Below are 26,851 nucleotides of genomic sequence, written 5' to 3'. Positions count from 1 at the left end.
TCATTCCATCATTGATTCAGTGGCTATTTAGATGGGGTTAGACATCTACCACATTTAAGGTCCATCCTCGCTTCTGGGGAAGCTCACTTCCCACCTCCTCTGAGCGTAGGCTAGTCCCATCTCAGATTTGCTGTTTCTGACATATTTTCTTCTTCCAGTTCCACCTAATCCTATCCTTGGTCCAAACTTCTCTTTACCTTGGGCACCTGAAAAAGACACAGATGGAACCGTCGGCTCCCTAGATCCTCATCCTCCCCCGAGTTGGGGTGCACTACCTATACCTCCTCTATTTCACTGAGCAGGCCAGTCCTCCCCTGAACTAACATCTCTCCTTCTTCATTGTGTCCTCTGCTTCCACATCTGAATGACATCTTCATCGTTCACCCCATCTTGGTAGCACTGCACACATCTCTTGCTTAACAGTAACCGCTTAGCTCTAGTTACCAGCATATGCTGCACACAGTAATTACTTAGCATGGAAAGCAAGGGCAGTGGCTACCCCAGAGCCATCACACAGTAACATATGCACCAGGGCACTTTTCATCATTCTGCCACCATTAGCACAGATCATTGAGAGATGCTTTTAGAAGAAGATGCCTCATTTCATGCTTAAATCTTGAGAGTTCTAATTTATCACCAATAAACAAGTGGCATCTGTTATATAACAATTTGATGTAATCAAGATATGCTAATCTCTCTAAAAAGGGATTATCAGAAGAAAACCTTTAATGATATTTATCTCAAGTGCCACCATGTAAATGAGAGTTTAGAGTACCCTAAATCACCACCATCTCAAATCATCCCTAGAAAAACTCAATATTAGAAAAGAAAATGATAGCAAATAGACCAAAGAAGAGGTCTGAGAACTGCTTAAAAACATGGAGATGAGCTGAAAAACCAATGTGATGCAGGGCCGTGAAGGAAAGAAGCAAGCTGACTACCCACCCCGCAGTCCAGCCTGGAGGTGTGGCACTGGCTAATGACCCAGAGCCCAGAAGCACTGCTCTGGCGAGCGAAGCAGGACAGTGCAACCAAGTTTATGTCACATCTGGCCACCAGTCTGTGACAAATGTCCTCCATTCCCCACTAACCAGCATAGTTTATTCTTTCATGAATTTTAAAATACGTACCCACGTATTTTATGGGTACGATGAAAATAAACATTTAAATGCACATCACCCCAAGAAAATAAAAGCTGGGAGTAACACTGTCACCAATATCTGGGATGAAACACACACTAAAAGCCAATAGTATTGGAGTTTTGAAAGAATAGATCTGCCTGCTAAAAGTAGGTCTGGAAGCTTTGTCCCACCCCACACTCTTCCTGACTCTGAAATTCAGAGTGTAAATTGCCTGGTTTTCTGATTAATTCCCTACTCCTGAGATTTGTAGCACTTAGAAAGCTGTTCCCTTGTGCCCCCACCTCAGGGATCATTTTCCATGCTTCCCCTCAAACAGCTGGTCAGGAAGTCAGGAAAGTCAGCCCTGGTCCATAAGTAAATTAGTGAGTTAACTAGCCAGAAAAAAACCCTGGGGGCGGGGGCAGTATCCCTGGAGACGAAGCCAAAGGAAGTCCCAGCACCTGGAAATCGAAGAAAGCTTTCCTGACCAGATCTTGTACATGATTGTCTACCACTGTGCTGTACACCTGGAACTAAGAAAAAAATCATATTGAATGTAAACTGTGATTGGGGAAAAAAACAAAAAAACAAAAAACTTGGCCGAGAGACTATTAAAGCCATAATCATCAAGTAGAGGTTTGGCTTCAAATTGAAAATTTAAATCATATACAAAATGAAGTGGCCAATAAACTAAGAAAACACTTGTCACAAATTGGATAGGTAAGAGGTTAATGCTGTGATGATCTGAGGACCATCTGAATAGTTTAAAAACGACTATATGCATACGTGTGTTTGTGTATATATATAGGTGAAGATTAACAAAACACACACACACACACACACACACACACACACACACACACACACACATATTTCCCTTCCCTTCCCCATCCTGCTTTAATTTATCTCCATCAGCTAGTCTTAAATATAGTAATGCATTTTGTTCTTATAATTATGATCCCAGGAAGTTATTGAAACAAGTAGTAGGGCTATAAACAAAATCTTAACCACAATAAGTTATTTTTTGGTAAGAAGAAAGAAAAAGGGAAAATTATGCCAAAGTTACATGCATGCCAAATAGAGCTTTATTTAAATAAATCGTGTTTCAACAATATGATTTAGTATTATTAGTATATAGGCATTAAAAATCATGATTTCAACTAGTGAAAACACAAAATGCTCATAATACATTACAGTCAAAATGCACAATTGTATGATTACTGTTATAAACTTATAAAACAATAAAATTATATATATGTGTATACATATATATATACTAATATATATATATATATATTTGGAAGAATATGTGGTCACAGAATTTTTCAGAGAAGACTAGGGTAATTTCTTCCTGTTGGTTCACTGTGGCACCTTCAAGGAAAAGCTATTTAGTGATCTGAAAACAATCACTTTATCTTAGAAATGACTCTTTTACTCTCATGTAGCACAGTAGTTTTCAAATTTATATTTTGCCATAAAATGTTTCCTCAAATTAGTTTATCTGAAGCTCAAAATTAAAAACAGATTAACAAGGAAAGATCTTCTGACTGTTTCGGAAGTGAGGGGCCCTAAGCTGTATAAGATTGGCCATAGCCAGGACCAAGTTTGCATAATTCCAGGGGAGATCATTCACATCTTTCCCCTTCTACGTCAATCATATCCTGCAGAGATGTCCAATGCACATCTTTTGCCATCATATACTTTGCCCCTGTCATCCAATCTATCCCCCTACCCACCTGCATGTACTATGGACATATACAATGATCTGCTGTTGGGTCTCCCAAATCATAGTTTGAAAAACATCGATATAGGATGAATGAGGTGTCATAGATATACACATTCTGGTACCCTTGGTGTTTATGCTGTCATAGCTGAGGTCCATCAATTCAATTATGTCTATAAACAATCAACACATTAGTAGGCTCATAATTGTGGGGCTATTTTTATTCATAACCTAATAGTTTATCCATTTAACTGATGGCAAGATCTTTATGAGGAAATCAGTTTGGTATTTTCTGGGCTAATAAAAGTGACAGATTGCTTTTGGGATTTATGCTTTTGTCACTTAGAGAAATTTTAAAACATTTTTGATGAGCTAAGTGCTCCTAATGTAGAATAGTTTAATAAATAAGGTAGAAAAAGCATTCCCTACACCAGCCATTCCAAACTCAAATGGTCCTGGGGGCCAGGGAAGTAACATAAATCACCGCAGTGGCCCTGTGTGTGAGACATCCATGTGCATTGCTTGCATATTAATGACAACGGGCCATTCTTCATTTCCACGAAGAAATGAGCTCACTCTCATTTTTCTTTAAAAATGTTATCGCTTTGTTTCTCCTTTTGTTTTCTTTTCCCACTTTTGATAGAGATAAATGTATTTAAAAAAAATAACAATGCTAGTGCCCTGAAAAATGACAATGAGCTCATTTTGCTTAAAATCTCTTTTGCTTTTCATGTTTCACAACGGTCTTCAAATTTATGGACTATTTAGCATCACTATGTATATGGGAAGTGGTGGCAACTGTGACAAAATGAAGATCACAGGACCTGTGCAAATGTGTACCCACCAGGCAGGTCAGACTAGGGTTGCCAGTGTAACTGGATCGTCCATCTTCCATGAGAAGCCATGGGTGTATATTTTAATGTAACATTCCTTGAAACTAACATGATGGATCATATATTACAAAATATATTGTAAGGGCCAAACATAGCATATACATGAATCAGAAGCAGATTTACTTCCTCTTTTCCACATACCAGCTTTCTGGCTCCTCGTGATTGTTTCACAAAAATGAGTTCAGTGTCCTCCCTAAAGTTAATTCCTTTTCATTAGCTAGGAATTCCCCCATCATCCTAGAATATTACTGTTCATGCCTCATGACCCACTCTCAAGGCTTCCTCACAGAAGTGACTGGCAAGCATCAAAGACCTTTTGAACTTATGTACAGTATTCTTTAAGTATCATAAAGGCATCTGTACTGAGTTTAGAAATTATTTTACAAGAGGTTGTCAACAAAAAAAATCCTAATTAAACTCTTAACAAAAGCAATACAAATTTTCAAATTAGCATTATGGGATCAATACATTGACCACTTCCAGGCTAAGGAACATTTGTATCATTGATCCAAATGACCTCAGGCAAACAGGTCATCTCTTTGACAGAGAGGCTTAACATTCTGAAGGTTGTTGGAAACATGCACCCCTCAGAGAAACATGTCATCTGATTTCTATTTATTTTGTTTACATGGATAATCAAATTAGAAGCATGTACAGAAACTAGTTACTTAGAGATAATGAGCTGATGGATTTGCAGGATGTCCACATTCATGAACATAGTGCCATGTGCAGATGGTCTGCAATTTGTAGATTTTACCAGTTTATAAACAAATCTGGAAAAAGCAGACCATCATGCCAGACAGTTCCTGATCCGTTATTCTGGTTAGCTGGGGACAGAAGGTATATAATTGACCAGTCTATAGATTTTTCTCAACAATAGGCAGCATGGTGTAATTGGATGGGGAGGGAGCCATCTTTGGAAGAGTGGTTGATTATTTTGCCTGAGACCTGAGTTACATTTGAAAATGTCTGCATGAGTCTGATATTTTACCTCTTCTGACCTTTTGCCAGAGACATTTATACACATACATAAACCTTACACCTAAATATTTATTTCCATCAGGTAGTAAGTCAGAATTCCCAAGCTCCTGTTCTTAGTATTAATATTCTGTAAATGAATGAGAAGGTAACTGGTGTCATTAACCATTTATAAGTGGGGGAGAAAATATTAGACTAGAATGAAAAAGCCACTTTAATAGGCAGGATCCAAAGCCTTTTGTCCTTTGACTCTAGATGGTATCAACTTGAATTCTCCCTTCATATTCCACAAAAAATGCCAATGAGCACCAGTTATTGATATTATCTACCAAGTGTTTCTATACCCCAATTCCAGTACTCCAGTTAGACTCAATATAAAATAGATGTAACTTTAGATTTATGACATTTGAAGCTTCTCAATCCATCTACTTATTACCTATGATCACTTTCTCCACTACTTACTGGCAAGCTCCTTAAGAACATGAACAACATCTAAAATCTTATATATTACACTAGAGGCCCAGTGCACAAAATTCACGCATGGGGGTGGGGGTCCCTCAGCCTGGCCTGCGCCCTCTCACAGTCTGGGAGCCCTTGGGGGATGTCCAACTGATGGCTCCCATGGGGAGTGGGCCTAAGCCGGCAGTCAGACATCCTTAGTGCTGCCGCAGAGGCAGGAGAGGCTCCCACCACCACTGCTGTGCTTTCCAGCCGTGAGCTGGGATTCTGGCTGAGCTGCACTCCCCCTGTGGGTGCTCACTGACCTGCGTTGAGCGTCTGCCCCCTGGGGGTCAGTGCACATCATAGCGAGCAGTTGAGTGGCCTTAGCATATCATTAGCATATTATGCTTTGATTGGTTGAACAGCCGACTGGACACTTAACATATTAGGCTTTTATTATATAGGATAGCAACTACTTCAGAGGATGTTCACTGGCACCTGTGGAATAAATGTTCTAGCCCAAATTGAGGTACATGCAAATTTAGAGATTGGGGATAACACATACACACATACAACAAAGGTTCAAACTGCATTTTAGGGTAAGGGCCAAAGGAGAGAGAGATTATTCTTCGCTTTAGATCCCACGGTCGAGTGTAGATATGATCTAGTAGAGATATTTTTAAAGTAGTTGCTAAAAGAAGGCAACCTTGTCTGATGAAACTGGGTGGAGAGACAAGACTACACTAGAGGGATGTGGTGTAGATCTAGGGAAATACTGGAAGGCCACAGCAGTTCACAATGTGGTCAGAGCCTCTCTACAGACCTTCTCAAACTTATTGTAAAGGTACCATCTTACCAAATAGCAAGTGTGATTGGATTTCTGTGAGAAAACAGAAGGCTGAGGTATGCATTCTAGCTGGTGAAGGGCTGAGATGGCACCCATGGACACAAGGGTAGGGACAGAGTGGAAAAGGCAGAATAAAGATGGGATTCCACAGCAACTATGGGTGGGCCTCTAGACTTTCACACCAAGGAATTGATCTAACCACTAAAAGCCTCATTCACTTTAAGTCACATCATGACTGTGCTCAGTCATCCACATAGTTTGCCAGATTTGGATGCAATGATCACATGTTATTTGCAAAATAATATTCACTTATATGTGCAATCTAAGAAATAAAAGCACACATAGAAAACCCCATGCTCGTACATATAGAGAACAAATTGGTGGATGCCATAGACAGGGTGGGGTGAAATGGGGTCAAAAGATACAGACTTCCAGTACATAAGAAATGTCACGGGGATGTAATGTACACCATGGTGATTAAAGTTAATAATACTTCATTGCATATTTTTAAAGTTACTAAGAGAGTAGATCTTAAAAGTTATCATCAAAAAAAAATATTTTGTAGCTATGTAAGGTGATAAACGTTAACTAGACTTATTGAGGTGATCATTTCACAGTGTATGCAAATATAGAATCATTGTGTTGTACACCTGAAGCTAATAATGTTGTGTGTTAATTATAACTAAGTGAATGAACAAATAAAATTAAACAATATTTGTCCCCATGTAGCTCATAAGAAGTTATGGTAACCCTCTCAGTGTTATCTGCTGTCTCATTTTGCTTTTTGTTAATGAGAATAAATGAGTGGGACAAGTAGTCCCTATAATCTGCTACAGTCAGCAGTCTTAAAATATTTAAGGAGGCCGGTTGCATCTAAGCCTATTGGGTGACTTACAGAAAAGCACTTGCTTTCCTGAGAAAAGGGGAAGGCATTTGTGCTGTTCACCTGTATGGACATGGATGTGATTCTGAACAAATAGCAGCTGTCTTGTGATCTTGAATAAAAGGCAAAGCAACACACAGAGATACTGGTTATCGTGTCTATACTCACAAGGGCACACATAGCTATTCAATACATTATCTCACTTGATCCTCACAATACCTACCCCCCCAAAAATAAGTAGGCAAAGAAAATCTTATTCCTCCCATTTTGCAGATTATGTGATCTAAGTTAACATACTTGAGAAATCGTAGAATTTGACCTAGTAGTCATCAAATGATTTTTCTACCACAAGACATGAGCCATTTCTTATGTCTCATGTTGACCGAATAAATGGCGGCTCCTTACCATTTCCCACAGTTTGACTTGGCATATTCCCATATGTCTTAACTGGGACTTCACCACTGATAAGCATGACATCTCTTTTCGCATAAGGGAGCATATTATCTTCTAATGTTAGTTTAGGCCATTACTCTCTTCCCCGCTTTCCGAGATTAGATGTCACCTGTCCTCTTCTCTCTTCTTGTTAATATTTCCTTCAAGTTATTTATAGCAGTACTATCATGTTTCCCCTTCGTCTTCCTTCTTTTTCCAATCTGTGTAGATTGGTTTTAAAGCCACCTACACAGCAGTTTCTTCAATCTAGCTCTACTTATCTGATTATGCATCACAAAAGGAAGCAGAAATTCAGCTTAATTGGGAAGCCACAGCAGCAGAACCAGGCAAGGGATGGAAACCTAATGATCACAGAGAGAATCACACTCCCTGATGCTGAATGAAATGACAGACGTGAGGATCTCTGTAGAGGCCTGGCTTCTAAGGAACTTTATGTTCTGACATTGTATGTCTCTTGTCAGATCAGTGTTGTCCTTTCACTTCCCTGCTTCCATTATGAAAGTCAGGAGCAGCCTCCTGTTATTTATTTATATTTTATTCATTTTGACAGGTAAATGGTCACGGGGACAGTGAATACCCTGGATCCACTGTTAACAGAAAATGTAACATTGTCATGAGTGCAGATGAGACATGTTTGCATGAATGTAAACCATTGTCAAGAATGGTGATCAGAGAGAAAAGATAGCATCAAATGGACGAAACATAGAGATAAGAATGGAAAGAGATATGCAATCAGAAGGTGATTTTTAAGGGAGGACACAGGCCGCCGTTTGCCATTCAGCCGTGTTTTCCATAGTGCAAGGGCTCTCACTCCTGGCTAATTCCACCTTTGCTCACTGCCATCTGCTAGGGCAAAAGGAATTCTGGTTTTGAATATTTGATGAAGCAACCTGTAGGAGATGCTTCCAAAACTTGGTATCCTAAGGAATGACCTAAAATACAGTGGAATGTGCTGATTCATTTTAAGGTATTATTTTAGGACTAGAGGCCCAGTGCATGATTGAATCATGCACGTGTAGGGTCCCCTACACGCTTTCGCTTTCAATCGCGGGGGAGCTGGGAGCCTGTCCGCTGGTGCACCAGGCCTTTCAGAAGCCTCGGGCGCGCCGGAGGCTTCTGAAAGGCCTGGTGCCGGAGCAGACAGGCACCCAGCTCCCCCGCTTTTGATGGTCCGCGGCGGGACGTGAGCTCGCTGCCCCAGAGGCCCCTTCTGTTCCGCAGCACAGCCATGGCGCAGATGCTGAGCTCGCGCCGCCAGGCCCAATCGGCTACCCCAGCCACCCCAAGTCCCGCCCCCTGCGCCTCCCGCTGGCCCAATCGTGGGCATAGCGGAGTGATGGTAATTTACATATTACCTTTTTATTAGGTAGGATGGGAAGAACTCTCTAGCCCGATGTGAAAGAGCTGGCTTTCAGGGAGCCTCATAACTGTTTCTGTATTCCTCCTGCAACTTCTGGTATGTGAATAAGGTTTTTAAGGAGGTGGTGAGGGGATATTAATGAACAATTCCATTTCCCCATTCCTTACTGTCATGTAATATATACTCAGGCAGTGAGACAATAGCCATCTCATTAATGATTAGAACATTCAAGATTCTAAATGTTCATATCAAATTGGTTTAAAATTCTGATATAGAAGTCATATGATTAGATAAAGAATGCAAACACAGATCACTTGCATATACTATATACACACCATCTGAGAAATCAGATCTGTTCAGAAGAACAATTCCATCAGCCACAGTGAAAGGCTAATCATGTAATGATCTGCCAAGGAAACGCTGGGACAAATATGGATTAGCTCAGTTCCATATACTGGGTGGCTGAGAATGAATTAGCATAATCATAAATTTGTTCCAATTACAGAAGGCAATTATCAGAGACCAGCTTATAGCATTATCAAAATGAAATCAGCAAAGTGCACTGACATTCCAGGTAGATGCCATTGAGTTAATGGTGCTTAAAAAAAAAAAGGCTCTGCACCCATTCATCTTTCATCCCTTTGATTACTGTACAGTCCATACAAGTTTCCTTTCAGCTGACAGACACAGAGCCATAGTGAACGAAGAACAACTACATACTATAAGAAAAGAAAATGCTTAACGTAACAACACAACTGCAAAATAACCAAATTCTAAAGTCTCCTGTGTGTAATTTCTCCAGGTCAGTGGTTCAGACACTGCTTTTAAATTTTAGACAGTAATGGACATCATCTCTTGTGTTCTTTCCAAAATATTGATCAGGAATAAAGCTGTGACTAAGCCTGTCATTACCTGCTCCAAACAAAAGTTCTTTGTGCAGAAAGGTAGCGCTGTTTTGCAAAAGTGCTATTTTGCAAAAGATAGCCTTATTGCTTTTTCCCCCATTTTGCCTTCCGTTATAAATAGGCCCTGTTTCTTTGTTAACCATTGCCAACCTGGAAAGTGTGCAGAGCAGTGAAACATATTTTGTAAAGGATGCAGCAGACTTAGTCTCAAAGTTTCAGAGCTGAAAGGGCGATTTCATTAAATAGCTAAGATTTTACACATACGTGGTGTCCAGCACTTAAGGAAACAGGCATTAGGAGATACACAAGAGATGGCAGATTAATCAGAAGGCAAAAGGGTATTTCTATTGTAACTAAATGCAATGGGTTTTATTATTACAAAGGCAGACAAACATCTTCCTTTTATTGATGGTCTGCTATGCATAAGATTCTAGGCTTTTTCACATCTTAAACCACTTGGTGAGGTGGATGTTAATTATGTTTTTATAATAATAAAAAAAACTAACCATCAAAGAACTGAAATATTCAGACATGCTTAAAATTCTGCCATCCTTTTAAAAATATGTTCCTTTTTATTGACTTTTAGGGAGAGAGGAAGGGAAAGGGACAGAGATAGAAACACTGATGCAAGTGAAACATCATCAGCAATCAGCTGCCTCTGCCCGTCCCATACTGGGGATTAAACCCACAACGTGGGTATGTGCCCTGACTGGGAATCAAACTGGTGACCTCTTGGTTCATGGGTTGATGTTCAACCACTGAGCCACATAAGCCAGGCTCTGCCATCTTAAAATAAGTAAACAAACAAAAAATCCTTCCCCCCCCCCCCCCCCCCCGCATAGGCATCTCTCTTGAATTCTTTACTCATCCCTCATCATTACATTTCACTTTGCCTTCCACCCCATCAAGTCCCTGAAATTGCTCTTGCTAACTTCACCAATGATCTCCAAGTTGCTACATTCAGTGCACACTGTTTTGTATTCTTAGTTGATTTTCAGGGCTAATGATACCGTTCTTGAATTTTCTCTTCCACTGGTTTTTATAATACCACATAGTCTCTCTCTGTACCCCTCTTGCCATTCCTGCTCTGTTTCTTTTGTTGGGTTCTTCTCTATCCAGACATGAAGCATTGTATTTCTTAAGGTCTCAGGATTAGTCCTTTGTCCACATCTGGTCATACAATGTATCTCTTCACCCCACCCCCCCGCCCCGCCATATGATAACATCAGACTCATGTATTCATGGCTATACACTGAATATTCCCAAATTGATATATTTTTAAGATACAGACTCTTATAATCAGATGCCTATTCAGCATCTACTTTTGAATACTTCAAAGATACTTCAAGATTAACAGGTGGAATTGGATTTAGATTTTTTTTCCCTTGCAGAACTAAAGGGATGGATGATTTCCTTACCTGTTTGTCTGACATGAAAATATTTGAATATTATCACTAAAATTTTTGGAGAGTTGATGAAATAATACCTTCACATGAAAAATAATATTCTTGCCATAATGTATGGAATATATGGGATAAAGAGGGGCAGGGAAAGCTAGGAGCAGAGATCATTAGGAGATTGACAATACTCCCGTGAAGACATTGTGGTGGAATGAACTGTAAGGCTATGATGGGTATATAGTTAAGAGCCTTGATAAGATGTGAAGGGGTAAAATGGAATGAACAGAAATTTGTGACTGATCTAAGATTTAAAGACAGAGTAATACAAATTTGGCACCCATACTTCTGACTTGGACAAGTGATATAGGAAAAGGACATTTTTAGATGCTATACTGATATGCATTAACTGAAAGTCACCCTGGTCCCTAATATACAAAGAGTACTCTCAAATTAATAAGAATAAATAATGGGAGAAAGACCAAACATGGCAGCAGAAAAATAGTCCAAGTACTTGAAAATTAACTCAGTGACGCATACAGTTAGGTTTAAGATGTATATGAGGCATTTAATCAGCTCCAGACCTTTATAATCAACTACTTTTTGAGCATATTTACTCCTCAGCCTTCAGCATAAATTGTATCCCAAGCTATAGGCATATATGAAATTATGCAGAAAGTGTAAGATGGGAAAAAAGAGTTTCAGATGCAACCTGAAGAATAGCAGCACTTTAAGATCAGAAAAGGGGGAAATGGGGACTAATCATGAGGTAAGGGGGAAATCAGAAATGTATGTGTCATAGAAACCAAGAAAGAAAAATATTTTAAGTTCACCCATGCACCGCCTAATGACAGGAATATGCTGAGAAATATGTCATTAAGTGATTCGTCATTGTGCCAACATAGAGTGCATTTACACAAACCTAAATGGTATAGCCTACTATACATCTATCCTGTATGGTAGGGTGTATTGTTCCTAGGCTGCAAACCTATACAGCATGTTACTGTACAAAACAACACTAGATTAAATCAAGCACAAAAGAAAATGATGCAATCAAAAGAAGCAGTAAACATAAACTATATGAGGCTGCTGCTGGCGTAACAGAATACTTTTTTTACAGGAAACCTTTTTTATAAGTTCAAGAGTGCACTCTAAAATAATGTCAAAGAATATAGTATAGAAATACATAATAAATGCCTAAACCAGTAACAGACATTTATTATCATTATTAAGGATTATGCACTGTCATAATTGTATGTGCTATACTTCCATAGGACTGGCAGCACAGTAACTTTATTTACTCCAGCATCACCACAAACACATTAGTACTATGTTACACTATGATATTACGATGACCATGACATCCCTAGGTGATAGGAAACTTTTTTAGCTTCATTATAAACTTATGTAGTTTGTCATTGGTGAGAGAGTTGTTGTGACCCAGAACTGCGCTTAAAATCACCAATGAAATAAAAAGTGGGTGTAAGTAAAGCCCTAGTTCAATATGACACTCCTTCTATAGCATGTTAAAGGACTCCACTCTTGTCTTTGTTAATTTCACAGTTAATAATAATAAAAATGCTCTCCTGTTCACTTGCCTCAGTATTCACTGAAACTTCCCCAAAGTCAATTGGACACTTGAAAAATAAAATAGTATATCTATCTCACTCCTTAGAACAAAATTAAACCCTAGGCATATAAAATCTTATATAATAAAAGGCTAATATGCAAATAGACCAAACAGCGGAACGACTATGACATGCACTGACCACCAGGGGGCGTGTGCAGAACATGGTGGGTGTTGGCCATGGTGGGATGGTAGAGCAGGTGAGCTGGGGCACCAGACCAAGGCGGAGTGCCAGTCGCTGTCATGGGGCAAGCCTCTGGTGGTTACTGAAAATTCTTTGCTCCCGTGCACCATGGTCCTGCCCGGCGCTTGCACGTGCTGCTGGCGCTGGAGCCACTGCTTGCACCCACTGCCGGTGCCCAGTGCCGCTTCCAATCACTTGGCGCCATTAGCGGGTGCGAGCGGCAGCTGCTGGCCCTGATCGCCTCTGAGGGCTTCTCCACCTCCCCTTGATTCTGAGGGGTGATCAGGGCAGTGGCCACTGCTCACACCCGCTGATGGCGCTGGTCCCAATTGCTCCACGCTGTCAGCAGGTGCGAGTGGGGCCGCCGTCAGCATGTGGGAGCAGCGGCAGCAGGAGCAGGGCTGTCAGAAGATAGGGGACCAGGAGCTGCGGTAGGAGGGGCTGGGCAGGGGTGTGGAGGATGGGCCGAGACCCACCCCTGTGCCTACTGCAGCATCTCGGCCCACAGTTCCTTTCAAGGTGCACGAATTCGTGCACTGGGCCCCTAGTATTAAAAATATAATAAGTGAAGCCACCAAAGAACTATAAGAAAGCATGGGTGAATATTTTGTAATTTTACAATAGAGAAGGATTTCCTGCATGGTGTAACAACCAAATTCATAAATATTGACTATTAAAGTTCAATATAACAGAAGGATGCCCCAAGAAGGACAAACATGAAAAAAATGTTGGTAACATATTACAAAGGGTTATTATACCATAACCAAGGGAGATGTCAAAAACATTTTGCAACTTGTACAACCAAATGCCCATCAAATAAAAATGAATGCCAGTCAGTATGTCTGACCAGTATCTACTGAATATCAGCCTGGTTCCTAATATATAAAGATCATGCTAAAATCAATAGGGAACAAGTATTCTAATAGAAAATGAGCTAAGTATTTGAATAGATTATTTAGAAGAGAAAAATATAAATGGATAAATAACATATGTAAAGTTGTTCAACCTTTCCAATAATGAAGATGAAAATGAGATATTACTGGTAGCCTATTACCACGGCAAATTCTGATACTATATAGGATTGGCAAAAGTGTAAAGGAATGGATGTTTTCAGTTACTTTATGTGATAGTCTAATTTTAATAGAATGGGGAATGTCTTCATGAGACATTATTGAGTATAAAAAAGGCAGATTACAAAGTTATATTTTTATTATCTCTATATTCAAACACACTCAAAGATCTGGAAAGCAGTTCATGAAATGTTATTTGGGTAGAACAATTTTCAGGGGTCAGAATTTTCTTCTTTATAGGTTCTTAGATTGCTGTAATTTTTGGTATGAGCTATTCACCAGGTATTTCTGGCTTTCTCTTTTACATGTACAGTTGCACTTCCTGGTCCTGTTTAGTTTTTTTGGGGGGAGGGTCATGCTACTTGTGCTGGCCACTGAGTTGCACTAAAATGACTTGTCATTTGCAGGACTGAATATTTAATTTCCTATAGAGACTCCTTAGAGCTCTTTCTTTCTCTGCCAGAAAAACTCATACTTTAGAGAATGGCTACTGCCTTAGCCTTGGAACTGTAGTAAGAGTGTCAATGAAACGGAGCGCCAGGCTGACATGTGATGGCCATGTAATATGAGGGAAAAATAAATCTTTGTTGTTTTAAGTAATTGGGATTTCTAGGTTGTTTGTTACTTTATCATTACCTAGCCTATCCTATTTTCCACAACCCACATTATTTTACAAGCAGATATAAAAGCTCTTTTCATTAAACAAATATATGGTCCCAAAATATTTTTAATACTCCTTGTCTCTAAGAAGTAAACACATTATTTGAAATTGCATATCCTTCGATTTCATAAAGTAATATATTAACTAGAAAAACAATCCCTTTCTAGATAGGTAGAAGTCTAAGTGACGGTCCCATATGGCATTTTTTTTTCTTCATAGCTGTCCTCACCTGACTATTTTAGACAACTTGATTTTTGCATAAACTTACACAGTCGTAGATCATAGATAATGAGTCATTGCATCAAAAACTCTAACCTCTAAATTCAAAGAGAAAAACTTAAGTAAAATTCTATTATTTTTACATGTCATACTTACTTCGCTTGACTATACAGTTTCATTAACACAATTGAGTTTTTCATTTGTTTTTATTTTTTTAAGTAAGTTTCATGGGTTACAAACATTCCACTAGAGATCTGAAAAGAAGTGACTTTGCATACCCAACATATTCTCATTTGGGGAGGGTGTTTACCTTTCTCATTTTAATCAGCCTGGTCAATTAAATTGGATGGTTTCCTATTTGTTTCTATCTAGTTTATCCTCCTCTGCCTTGCATTCTGGTTTTTATGAACTAGCTCAAAGCCGCTGTTTGGTCTTCACAACACTACAGGGAATGCTTAAAAAATAAACTAAATTGCCTCATGACTTTTTTTTTCAAACTTGCTGAAAATGAGATTTTTCAACAGCTTCTATTCCATAACCCTCTCCTTCCTTTTTAATTTAAATTTTGGTACTAAAGTGAGTTTACGATATTCCATTAATATCACTAGGGGAGACACTTGTTGTTTATGCAATGTACAGATTAGTCTACAATTCTTCCCACTCCTATCCATCATTGTTCTAGGATTTCACAACACACATATATAGCATATTAGCAGTTTATTTGCCTTAAAAAATCCACCTTTTCAGTTTTGATAATATTATATTTAAAATATTTTTCTTGAATTATTAATTTTTTTGTATGTATTATATTTAAAATCATTTTTCTTGAAATATTACAAAAAAAGAAGACTAAGCTATGGGGACAGAAAAAAAAATCCACCTTTACATATTACTTATTGATTCATGGTCGTACGTTTACAAAAAAAAAATTGACAAATAAAATCACTATGCAACCCCTAGACCACCATAAACTGTTGTTTGAAAGAGGTGGTCCTTATAGATTTCAAAACACTTGAGGAGTCAATCTCGAATAACACATTTAATAAAGAAAAACCATGATCAAAACTGTCAAGAAAGAAAGGTAAAATCTACTTTGAAATTAAATATTTCACTATCTATTTGGGGAAAACAAAACATACATGTGTGTATCTTAAATGAGTGTAGAGTTCATGAAGAATCAGCTGAACAAAGGATTTAGAAAATCAGTAGGATACTAGGTCATAAAAGTATGCATTGCACAAATTCTAGAATCTACATAAAGATTATCAAGAGTTGATTTTGTGTAGTACTTGCCTATTAAGTCAGTGTGGAGTTAATTTCCCATTCTTCCTCTGTAGAATGACAAAAATGTCACTTTCTTTCCCCTACCTCATAGGGATCTCAGGAGATTGAAAATGAAACTGTGGATAAATGGATTTTTGTAAAAGTATAAAGCAATAAATTAATGTAATGTGGTAGCAGGTTCCAGGAACACACAGTCTCATGTGGCTCCCATTCAGGGTGCCAAAAGTTTAAAATGATGAGACCAGAACAATAGCATGTTGAATATAGGCCCTGCATGGTAATCAAAGAGTTCAAACTCAACCCTGAAGGCACTAAGGAGCCACTGATGGGTTTTAACTAAAGGAGTTTTGTTTAAGAAAAATCATTCTGGCATCAATGTGAAAGGTGCCAAGTGACACTGAGGATTAGAAAGCCCAGACAGGAAGTCATTACTCCACTAAATGAGAGAAATAATGAGGGCCTAAATAAGGCAGTGTGGTAAAGATGGAGAAGACAAAATGCAGAATAAATAGCATTGATAAGCAGTGATAATGGAAAATGAGAGATAGCATGAATGAAGAAACTAAGCATGACTCAGAAATGCCCAACCTGGACAACTGGGAGCCTTAACTAAGACTTGGGGTCCTGGACTTTCAAAGTCAAGTACGTCTCTTGTACCTGTTAGCATTTTGTGCCATGGGACACTTTTAAGAACTGATGGTTTACTTAAGCAACTTGACTCACCCAGCTAAACAGACATACGCAACAGCTGGTGTTTCTGGTTTGAGAATAAAGCAATCTGTAGAGTAATCTTCAATGAAAACAACACTTATTTTGGGCTTCAGGTTGGTGGTGATAATTTTATAGGTCAAACTATAAAATAACTTTACAATTCTTGAGTTACAATGAAGTCACTTTGACCTTTAAATATATCTGACTTTCAATTGGGTCAACAAGTGAAGTATACAAACATCAGAAGTATCACATCCAGAATGTCAGCACTCCTTGAAGAGAGTAATCGATCATTTATTTTCTGGATAGAAGATAAAACTGTAACTGATTTAATGTAGAAAAGGGCAACATCTGGCTGGTGGTCACAACTCATTTCCTTATAGCCTGTTCTTTTAAGTTTATAAACCATTAAGTAGAAAACATAAAAATAAACAACCACTTCATACTTCTTTTAATCATTTTACAAAGTGCATTGTACCTGGGATAGAAATGAGGGCATTGTACTTGGAAACACTTATGATCAAACTAGAGGCCCAGTGCACAAAATTTGTGCGGGGGGGGGGAGGGGGTGTCCCTCAATCCGGTCTGCACCCTCTCCAATCTGGGACATCCCTCTCACAGTCCAGGACACTGGCACCTAACTGCTCGCCTGCCTACCTGCCTGCCGGCCTGATTGATGCCTAACTGCTCCCCTGCTGGCCTGATCTTGCCCCCAACTGCCCTCCCCTGCAGGCCTGGTCGCCCCCAGCTGCCCTTCCCTGCTGCCTGGTCACCCCCAACTGCCCTCCCCTGCCGGTCATCTTGTGGCAGCCATCTTGTGGTGGCCATCTTGTGATGATGTTGCATGAGGGCGTAATGCCACCTAGTCTTTTATTATATAGGATTATTTCTTTCATTTTGAAATAACATTCTCTTCTCCCTCTCTCTGTCATTCTCTCTGACACATCTACACATAATCACCCTAGCAACTACACACCACCCTCCTTACCACCACTACCACCATCACCCGAATGGTCTAGACAGACTTACAGATGTGATTACTGATATGTAGTACCTTCCTTATTTTCCTGGGATTTTTAGCTTGTCATAAATACTCATGTTACCATTAGGCCAAAAGGCTCAAACCATCAAATGCACTATAGCTGCCATTGCAGTTAATAGTGCCAATCTGTCTAGTGTATAAGAGTAGCAAAAATGTGAGTTGATTGGATCCATCTTTGGAATACAATAAATTGAAATAAAGACAGGAAGGTTGTTTGGCCAGGAGGTGCTAAAAATATCAAACAATCATTTTCTATCAGGCTCTGGGCCACCTGAAGACCAGAAATGTGTCAGCTGTTTTTCCTCCACCCTGACCACTGTTCTCAGGCAAATATCAGTAATAGCTCAAGTCCATCCACTTGTTCATATGTCTATACACACTGGTTGGTAATAAATAAATCCCCTGAATGACTCCCACTCTTCTAACTTGCCACTGCAGAGTGTCCTTATATTAATTCTTTTTCTCTTTGGGGCTGCTTATCTTTAGCCCGATTTGCTTGTTTCAAAATGTTAGTGGGGATGTGGTAAACCTATGTTACTTGTTCTGTGTTCCGCGTTATCGTCCTCTCCCCTTCAGGACCCTGGAGTTAGAAGAACATTTCCTTTCCTTATACTTATTTTGTTTTAAAACCAGACTCTTCTCTTACAAGCTCATATTTTTTACACCAATCACAGACTGAGTGGAGTTGTTCACTTTCTCACCCACACATCTGTAATCCCCATGCTTGGTGGTAGGGCAGTAGCACCAGAGGGCATGATGGCTTTATGAACTACTGCGACTTCAATAATGCACAGGGCCTGCCTTCCCTCCACCAGGCTAATCTGTAGGTCTAACTACTGATGGGGCTGCCCGACTGCATCTTACTCCAAGACCAGATTTCACTTAAATCTGTCCAGACTACTGTGTGCAGTTTATTTATTTTTTAAGCTTTTGTTTTGTTTCCTTTTGACTCCGCTTAAAGCAAGAGGTCCAAAGGATCACACTTCCTCTGTATTTCATACAGAGAAAGTACTAGAATTGATACATTTTTATGAGAGTGATCAGCTCTGGCAGCAGAAAATGTATTTTGCTACCCTTTGCCCTTTTTCGATTGAGAAGATAATGTTGGCACAATGACACAAGGTCCTCAGCCATGGAATCCGGGGTGGCAGGAGGGAGGCCCTGTCTGTGAAGGAGGAAGCACCTTCTGGGTTAGAATCGCCTCAGGTCCCATTGCTGGGGTCCAGTCAGGAGCCCCTGACAAGAAGCCTATAGAGTGAGAAAATCACGATCTAACTAACTAGATACAGTGACTGGTTTGATTATTTTTTCAAATGGTATGTATTTCACTTCTGACTGAGGGGGTTTACCCATAGGTGGTAAAATGTGGCAAGACATGACAGGGACAGATAATGGAAAAGGTGTACTTGGGGCTAACAGGAAGGCTGGTGTGTCTGCATGTTGAATGGGTTTGCCCGAGGCTCCTCAGATTTCTCCAGTCTTGTGGAGGATTGGTTCCCGAATCTGACACCAGGGACAACTTAGACTTGGGGCCAATGGTCCTGAACATAAAAAGAAAGAAAACTAATCATCGCAGATAGAAGGTTGACCGTGTCTGATAGATTCTCTCTGTGGTTTCTGTCCATCAAATTAGGCCAATACGGGCCCATTCCCAAGCGCTTCCTATCCACAAGCCCCCCACCGCCTGAGATTTAAACTAGAAATAAGGTTAAACCATTAATGAGAAACTTAAAAATTAAACCAGAATAAAACTTTTTAAATTAAATTTTAAAAGTAATTTAAAGAATTAAATATTAAAGTAAAAATTGAACTAGAAACAAGACACTAGAAGTGACATGCTTAATCCAAAACTTGGATTTAAAATCCTGAGATTTTTTTGTCTTCGCAGCAAAAAAAAAAAGTCTCATTATCTCAACCACTAGAAGTGAGCAATGGATCCTTTATGCCAGTACCTTTCAATCAAGCTGCTCTCTACAACAATGAATTTCATAAACATTTCTTGTCTGAGGCAACTCAGCTGTGCCTTGCAGTGTTTAATGAGAAAGGAGTGCCTGAGGAATTTACAAATCATCTTTTTTAAAAAAAAGAAATCCTGACCCAAGGATATTTTTCCATTGATTTTTAGAGATAGTGGAAGAGAGAGGGAAAGACAGAGAGAAATATTGATGTGAGAGAAACACATCCATTGTGTGTCTTCTGCACAGAGCCTGCAACCGAGGTATGTGCCCTTGACCAAAATAGAATCCGGACCCTTCGATCGGCAGGCCGATGCTCTATCCACTGAGCCAAACTGTCTAGGGCTACAAATCATCTTTTTTTATTGTCCTTATTTACCCAGCACCCTCACCCAGTGATCAGAACTCCTTAAGTATGCACCTTACGCCTATGGATAATGTGGGGAGAGGGAGAATGGTAGCTTGCTCTAAGCACATTGCATGGAATAAGAGAAATTAGAACCCAGCCAGAGTCAGGCAGGAGGCAGTTGGTTGTTGTCAGCCAGAATTGGCCTTAAATAGACAGCCCTGAGGGGAGGAAATCCATCTACTTCAAACTGCCCTCCCTCCCTAATTGTCTAGCTCCATGGCATTATTTTATCTCAATGGATTACTGTGTATCTGCAACTTTCTTCCCCTCTGGCTCCCTTCTTTCCCATTTCCCCTGTTTTACAACAGAAACCGACTCCTAGCTGAGGGAGTCAGAGTGATGAAGGGGTGTCTTTGGTTTGGCATTCATTACAGGGCTCAAAACTAAATGCTGGGTGATAAACATCACCAGAGAGCACAGCCTGCCCCAGGAGAAATGATCTTTAATGGACTTGCTCTTAAAAGTATCTGCATGTGGCAGCACTAAATACCATGAAGTCTCAGTTACATATCACAGACCTGAAATGCATGAATATTAAAGAAGAAAACAGCAGTGGATCAACTAAAAGTAGAGGAGGAAGCTAAGGGAAAACCACATCCATCAGCCTTACTCTCTTTCATAAGGCCAGCTCTAGGCAAAACCATAACATAGGTAAAACTTTTTTTCTAGAACATTCTTTCACCCTTTCTCTCTTCTTCCCATGCTCCTTAATCATTCCATTTCTATCATATTCTACCTACAGAGAAAATAATTATTTGGAGAGCATGCAAATGACAGAGCCCCAGATATCTGAATTTTAACTGAAGGGAAAGGTTTAATCTACAAAATGATTCTCCAATAGTAGAATTTCAGGCAAGAATGGGAAAATGAATGCTAGGTGGGAACAGATGGAAGTTTTGGGAAATGAAACCATCCTTAAATGATACAAAATAAATGGTTTTCCTCATTCATACAAATTCTTTTCATCAGGGCTGACTGCTGTTCTAACTCTTTTTATTCTTTTCCCTTCCAAGAATGGGTGGTGGGGTGCTCAGAGATTGGAGATTATCAAGCCTTTCAAGTGCTGATGCTGTAAAAGTCCAATTACTACTCAAGTCATTGATAACACTCTCCCCATCACTCCAGCCAAGTAGAGGAATCTTAGAAACCATGCTTGTTGACCATGTATTCACAATACTCATTTAAATAGCTGTCACCTACAACATAGAGCGTGAAGTCATACCTCTGTGTGTTGTATGCATGCGTGTACTTACAAAAATGGACTTTGAGGACATACAGAATAAATAAAGGAGCCTAGCTGAATTGCTGCAAGGAAGTTAGCAGCATAAAATGTAATATATGTGATTAAACGAACCTCCACAGTATCCAGAACACATCACTTGGTTTACTAGTTCCATCCTGTGCACATTGGCTTCTATGATCATATTGTTATGTCATCAGAATAATAAAAGTCATAAATCTTCATTTCAGAATTGATCACAAACCTAGGAGATGAGGAGGTCGCCGTACCTGCTGTATTGTCTAAACAAACCCATGGAGGGATCTTGAGTCGTTTAATCATGGTGCTGTCATTTGGTTTGGGTAAGCATATTTTCCCTTCATTAGATTTAATATATAATCTCATTATAGAAATCTGACACTCTGCACTGACTCTCAACTCATAAATCAGCTTCTACTTCTATTCCTGAGGCCGAAGGAAGGAAAAAAAAAAAAAAAAAGCAGCAACAAAGTGTGCTAAAAATGCATAGCACAACACGATTTTAGCCATTCAGAGGATGCTACATTGCTGCTCTGCTTATTTTCATTGTTGATTTAGCCTAGTCCTACTGTCACATGGACCATCATGCTGACTTCCAAAGATTCATGCCCAATCATACATTTTAAAACTTTTACTCATGAATCTTTCCAAAAGGTCACTTCCTAACTTTCCCCCCATCTAATCACATCAGTTATTCTTTTTGTATAATATCATGCAACATCTGGGTACTCTGAGACCACCAACATATCTATTTTTATAGCACATTTTCAACCTGTCCTGTACCTTGTCTGGTGTTAAATGGGATGGAAAAGAAAAGATGACATATGTCCTGACTTCAATACATTTGGGGGGGAAAAAGATCACAATTTAAATCCCAACTAAAGAGGTTTTTTTTAAAAAAATGTTGGCATGAACATCCTGACATATCTATAATGAATAGACATCCCTTATAAAATACCTTTTGTGGCCCTGGCCAGTTTGGCTCAGTGGATAGAAGGTCAGCCTGCAGACTGAAGGGTCCCAGGTTCGATTCTGGTCAAGGGCATGTTCCTTGGTTGCGGGCACATCCCCAGTAGGAGGTGTGCAGGAGGCAGCTGATCGATATTTCTCTCTCTCATCCATGTTTCTAACTCTCTATCCCTCTCCCTTCCTCTCTGTAAAAAATCAATAAAATATATTTTAAAATATCAATAAAATAAAATATTAAAAAATACCTTTGTGGACATAATACTTCTTATAAATTTTAAAAATTGTTCAAACACCAATATTTTCTTGAACAGACAAAATGAAGTTTTTCCTTCATTTTATATCTTGTCCCCTAAAACATCACTAGTCAATTGAAACCATATAATGTGCTTCAGTTCCGAAGAGGAACGAAGTCAGCCTCAGAAGATGTGAATTCTATTAAGGATTCGAAAGATATTAAAATACTAGTATATGTTAACTCACATGTAATGTTAACATGCCTTCCTGTGTCATTTGTATATAGTCATAATGTCTTTGATGGTAACAAGTTACAGAGCATTTCATCTCAAACTTTTCTCATCTTAACTTTTTTACCTCTCCAAGCTAATTTATGTTTCAGTTATCAAGTTATAACAGTGTGCCTTGTTGGTTCAGTAATTCTTCATAAATGAATAAAATCCTCCTCTCTTGATTTCAAATTTGTAGGTCTGCTAAAATTGAAGTACTATAAAAATAATCATAATATAAGACAAAATGATGGAAATGTCCGAGAATGATAATTTACAACTAGAACGTAGCCCTTCAAGTTTCTTGGATAAGGACCATAAACTTTCATTCTGCCCCCTTTTGCATATGGAGATTAGTATAAGTACATATTATATTTAAGAATCTAAGCTCGCCCAAATGCAAACAAACAGAATATTCCCAGCAATTTCAAACTTTCAGCCAGGTCTCTGTGTCAACTCAGAATGGGCATCAAAGAGCAACTGGTATAGTGTTGAATTTGGTTCCAGACTACTGTATCTGAAAAATTATACTTGTTTTGGGTGGAGTATGTGTATGTGTGTTTTATGTGTGTGTGTGTCTTTTTGTCTGTGCCTGCCTGTTTGTTATATTATTAAAGAGATGCTAGAAGACAGGAAGATTGAGAAGGCATATGTGCACTTTACTCTTTCATGGAGATTGACAAGCTATAACACCAAATTCTACTCTGAACTGTGCTGCTGAAGCTTCCCTGTGTGCAGGCAAGAGTGAATAATTTAGACTTTGGGGAATGTTCTATTATTGGCAGGTATGTTCCTGGGATTGCAAAAGTAAGGGCAGGGAGCTAAATTCTGGACTTCATCCAAACCCTACACTAGTGGAGCTTTGGGGTGGAGCTCCCCAAAGAGGGTTAAGATTTGCATTGTGTAAGTTCAAAGGTGACTTTCTCTATGGTCTGACTTGAGGATAAGGAGGAATGAGAACAAGGAAAGGTCGGAAATGGGATACTTTCAGAGGGAGAACACTATGAAATATTTAACTCTTAAAGCTGTTTTCTTTAACGATGAGAAAAAAATATAATTTACTGCAGTTTTTTGCTTTCTATATTAGAATCCCCTTTCATTAACCTTCAACTTCTCAGTAAGACCTAACATACCTTATAGTGTTTTCTGTTTATACTAGGAGGAATGAAGGTTTGAGACAATGAAGTGTGTCCTAGCACACATCCTTTGCATTGAAGCTGACTGCACTGCAGCAGTTTCAAGAGGCCAGGAGCAAAGCAAGCAGTGTTCTTAGCTGGAGAAGGGAATGGTGGGCAGGTGCTCATGACTCCTCCATGTCAGCTGGCAGGAAAATGGTTCAGGAGTGGGTGTGAGACACATTCTGTCTCTACCAAATAAAGAAGAAGAGGGTAACGTGAGAGGAAGTTTGATGGTAGGACTACATAAGTATAACTTGAAAACTATAACATGTTCTTTCTACTAAACATAGAAAAGGTTAATATCAAGAGTGCCCAAGTTGAACGTTATTCCCATGCAAATTCAGATAGCATTTTATATAAATACTAGTGGCCCGGAGCACAAAGTTCGTGCAGGGGTGGGGGGGTGGGGGGGGTAGGGTGTTCCCTCAGCCCAGCCTACACCCTCTCCAATCGGGGACCCATTGAGGGATGTCCAACTGCCTGTGGGATTGGGCCTGAACCAGCAGTCGGACATCCCTCTCACAATCTGGGACTGCTGGCTCCTAACCGCTCACCTTTCTGCCTGCCTGCCTGCCTGATCGCCCCTAACTTCTCTGCCTGCCTGATCACCCCCAACTTCCCTCCCTTGCTGACCTGATCTCATCCCCAATGGCCCTCCCCTGCCGGCCTGATCTTGCCCCCAACTGCCCTCCTCTGTCAGCCAATTTGGTTCTGATTGGTCAGTTTCTATGCCAGTCAGCGTCAAAAGTTCCACCTCCTAGGCAGCCATTGGTTCCTCACAGTTTACCCAGATTTGGTTTTGATTGGTCGGTTTCTTTGCCAGTCAGCATCTCCGGGCCTATCTCTGGGCCTGATCAGAGAGGTGGGGCTGATCAGCAGCCCCTGTGGAGGCCTGGAGAGAAACAGAGGCATAGCTGCTGGTGGAGCATGGAGAGAAAGAGAGAGGCAACGGCTGATCAACAGCTGCCACAGAGGCTGCGGATCAGACCCTGACTCTCTCTCTGGGCCTCTCTCTGGGCCTGATCCGCAGCCCCCTCAACAGTCAGTGCTGGGTCATCACGCCCACACTGGTGGCAGTCAGTGTTGGGTTGCCACGGCAACCTAGCACTGATTGCAGGACTGACTTCCAGTGTTCGTTGGAGCCTTCAGTCGGTCGTTACGGACCCTGGGTTTTTATTTATTAGGAGTAGAGGCCCAATGCACAAAATTTGTGTAAGGGGCTCAGGTCTCACAGCAGCCCAGTGGCCGCCTTGGCCCTCTCAGCAGCCCCGGCTGCCTCGTAGCCCCACTCACTGGTCATTCTGGAAGGTCATTCTAGAAGGTTGTTCCAGAAGGTCGTTCTGCCCTCTGGTTGGATTAGCATATTAGCTCTTTATTATATAGGACTAGAGGCCCAGTGCACGAATGCGTGCACTAGTGGGGTCCCTTGACCTGGCCTGAGGTATCAGGCCTAAACTGGCTCTCTGACATCCCTCGAGGGGTCCCAGATTGTGAGAGAGTGCAGGCCAGGCTGAAGGACTCCAGGGGTGCATGATCGGGGCCAGGGAGGGACCACAGAAGGGCTCCAGGGCATGTCCAGCCCATCTCGCTCAGTCCTGATCTGCTATGCCCCAGCAGCAAGCTAACCTACTGGTCAGAGCGTCTGCTCCCTGGTGGTCAGTGCATGTTATAGCAAGTGGTTGAGCAGCCTTAGCATATCATTAGCATATTATGCTTTGATTGGTTGAACTGATGACCGGACGACTGGACACTTAGCATATTAGGCTTTTATTAGATAGGAGGATATGACTCACATTGGACCTAGTTTTACACTATTCACATTTAGAATATAAAGCCTCATCTAGCAAAATTGGTAAAATCTAGATAAAAGTCTACACCTTGTAACTTTTTACCCATTTTTTCCTCTTGTATAAACCATGCTATTTGGATAGACTGCCCCTCCTCATAAGTTACTTGTCTCTATCAAACTATTTTACCTTCCTCCTCAAAATTTCTAGAGCAATTATTGTGTGTATGCCAAATGAGGACTTAGCTACTTCTGTATTTTAAATTAGTATTTTTCATAAATTCTATCTCAACTAAATTGAAATTTTCTTTCTTTTTTTAAAAAACTTCTTAAGGCATGAAATACATCTCAGGGGACAAATAGTTACTTTTAAGATGTGACTATATTGCTTCTTTTTACGAATAAGTGCAGAAAAGATCTATGTCATTCTAATAGAGTTGCTGAAGTATAAAAGGATTTAGATGGTAACAAAGTCCATTATTTTAATGCATGACTCCTTAGATACCAATTAAATACCCTAGAGAATTGGGCACTCACCCAACATCACCAATTGAGAAGACAATGTGTATGAATACTTGTTACAATACCAGGAGACATTCATCTCAATAAGAGATGGTGATATTTTTGGCTAATATCCATGTGATAGCTGGTTAAACCCAGTTGAATATGTAAAAATTGTGGAGAGAATGATAGCTTGACCATTTTTAGGATCCATGTAAAACAACTGGTAATCCAATGAGCTATTTAAAAAATTACTCTATGAAGCAGGCTGAAAGAAACTTTTATAATATTATTATTGTTTATCTTATTAGGAAAAACTGAAGAGTTGAGTTTCATGAGCAAGCATATTAAACATGACCACTTATTTCTGTCCAGTGTCCTAGTACAGTCGGTTTAATCAATCTTCTACCTGAAGAGATCTTGTATGTCACCTTCACCACCTTCAAGTCATAGGATTTCAGAGATGAAAGAGACTTAAAGTCCATCTAGCTCA

General features: G+C 39.8%; 1 protein-coding gene and 1 long non-coding RNA gene across 4 annotated transcripts in view; one reads left to right on the top strand and one right to left on the bottom strand.

Moving 5' to 3' along the window:
• Positions 1-21,733, top strand: part of LOC307104639 — a 199,056-nt gene extending 177,323 nt beyond the window's left edge. The window contains exon 3 of the long non-coding RNA XR_013813918.1: positions 21,634-21,733. This is a non-coding gene — a long non-coding RNA (uncharacterized lncRNA). The remainder of the gene's footprint in view (positions 1-21,633) is intronic.
• The window catches only part of UNC5D (unc-5 netrin receptor D), a gene marked incomplete at both ends in the record, with an annotated part of 503,620 nt that overhangs the window by 101,819 nt on the left and 374,950 nt on the right, over positions 1-26,851 (bottom strand). The window lies entirely within an intron of this gene.

This window comes from Cnephaeus nilssonii, assembly GCF_951640355.1.
Source record: "Cnephaeus nilssonii genome assembly, chromosome: 8".
NCBI classification, from domain to species: domain Eukaryota; kingdom Metazoa; phylum Chordata; class Mammalia; order Chiroptera; family Vespertilionidae; genus Cnephaeus; species Cnephaeus nilssonii.
The sequence above is the reverse complement of the archived record's forward strand: the minus strand, read 5'-3'. Positions and strand labels throughout refer to the sequence as shown.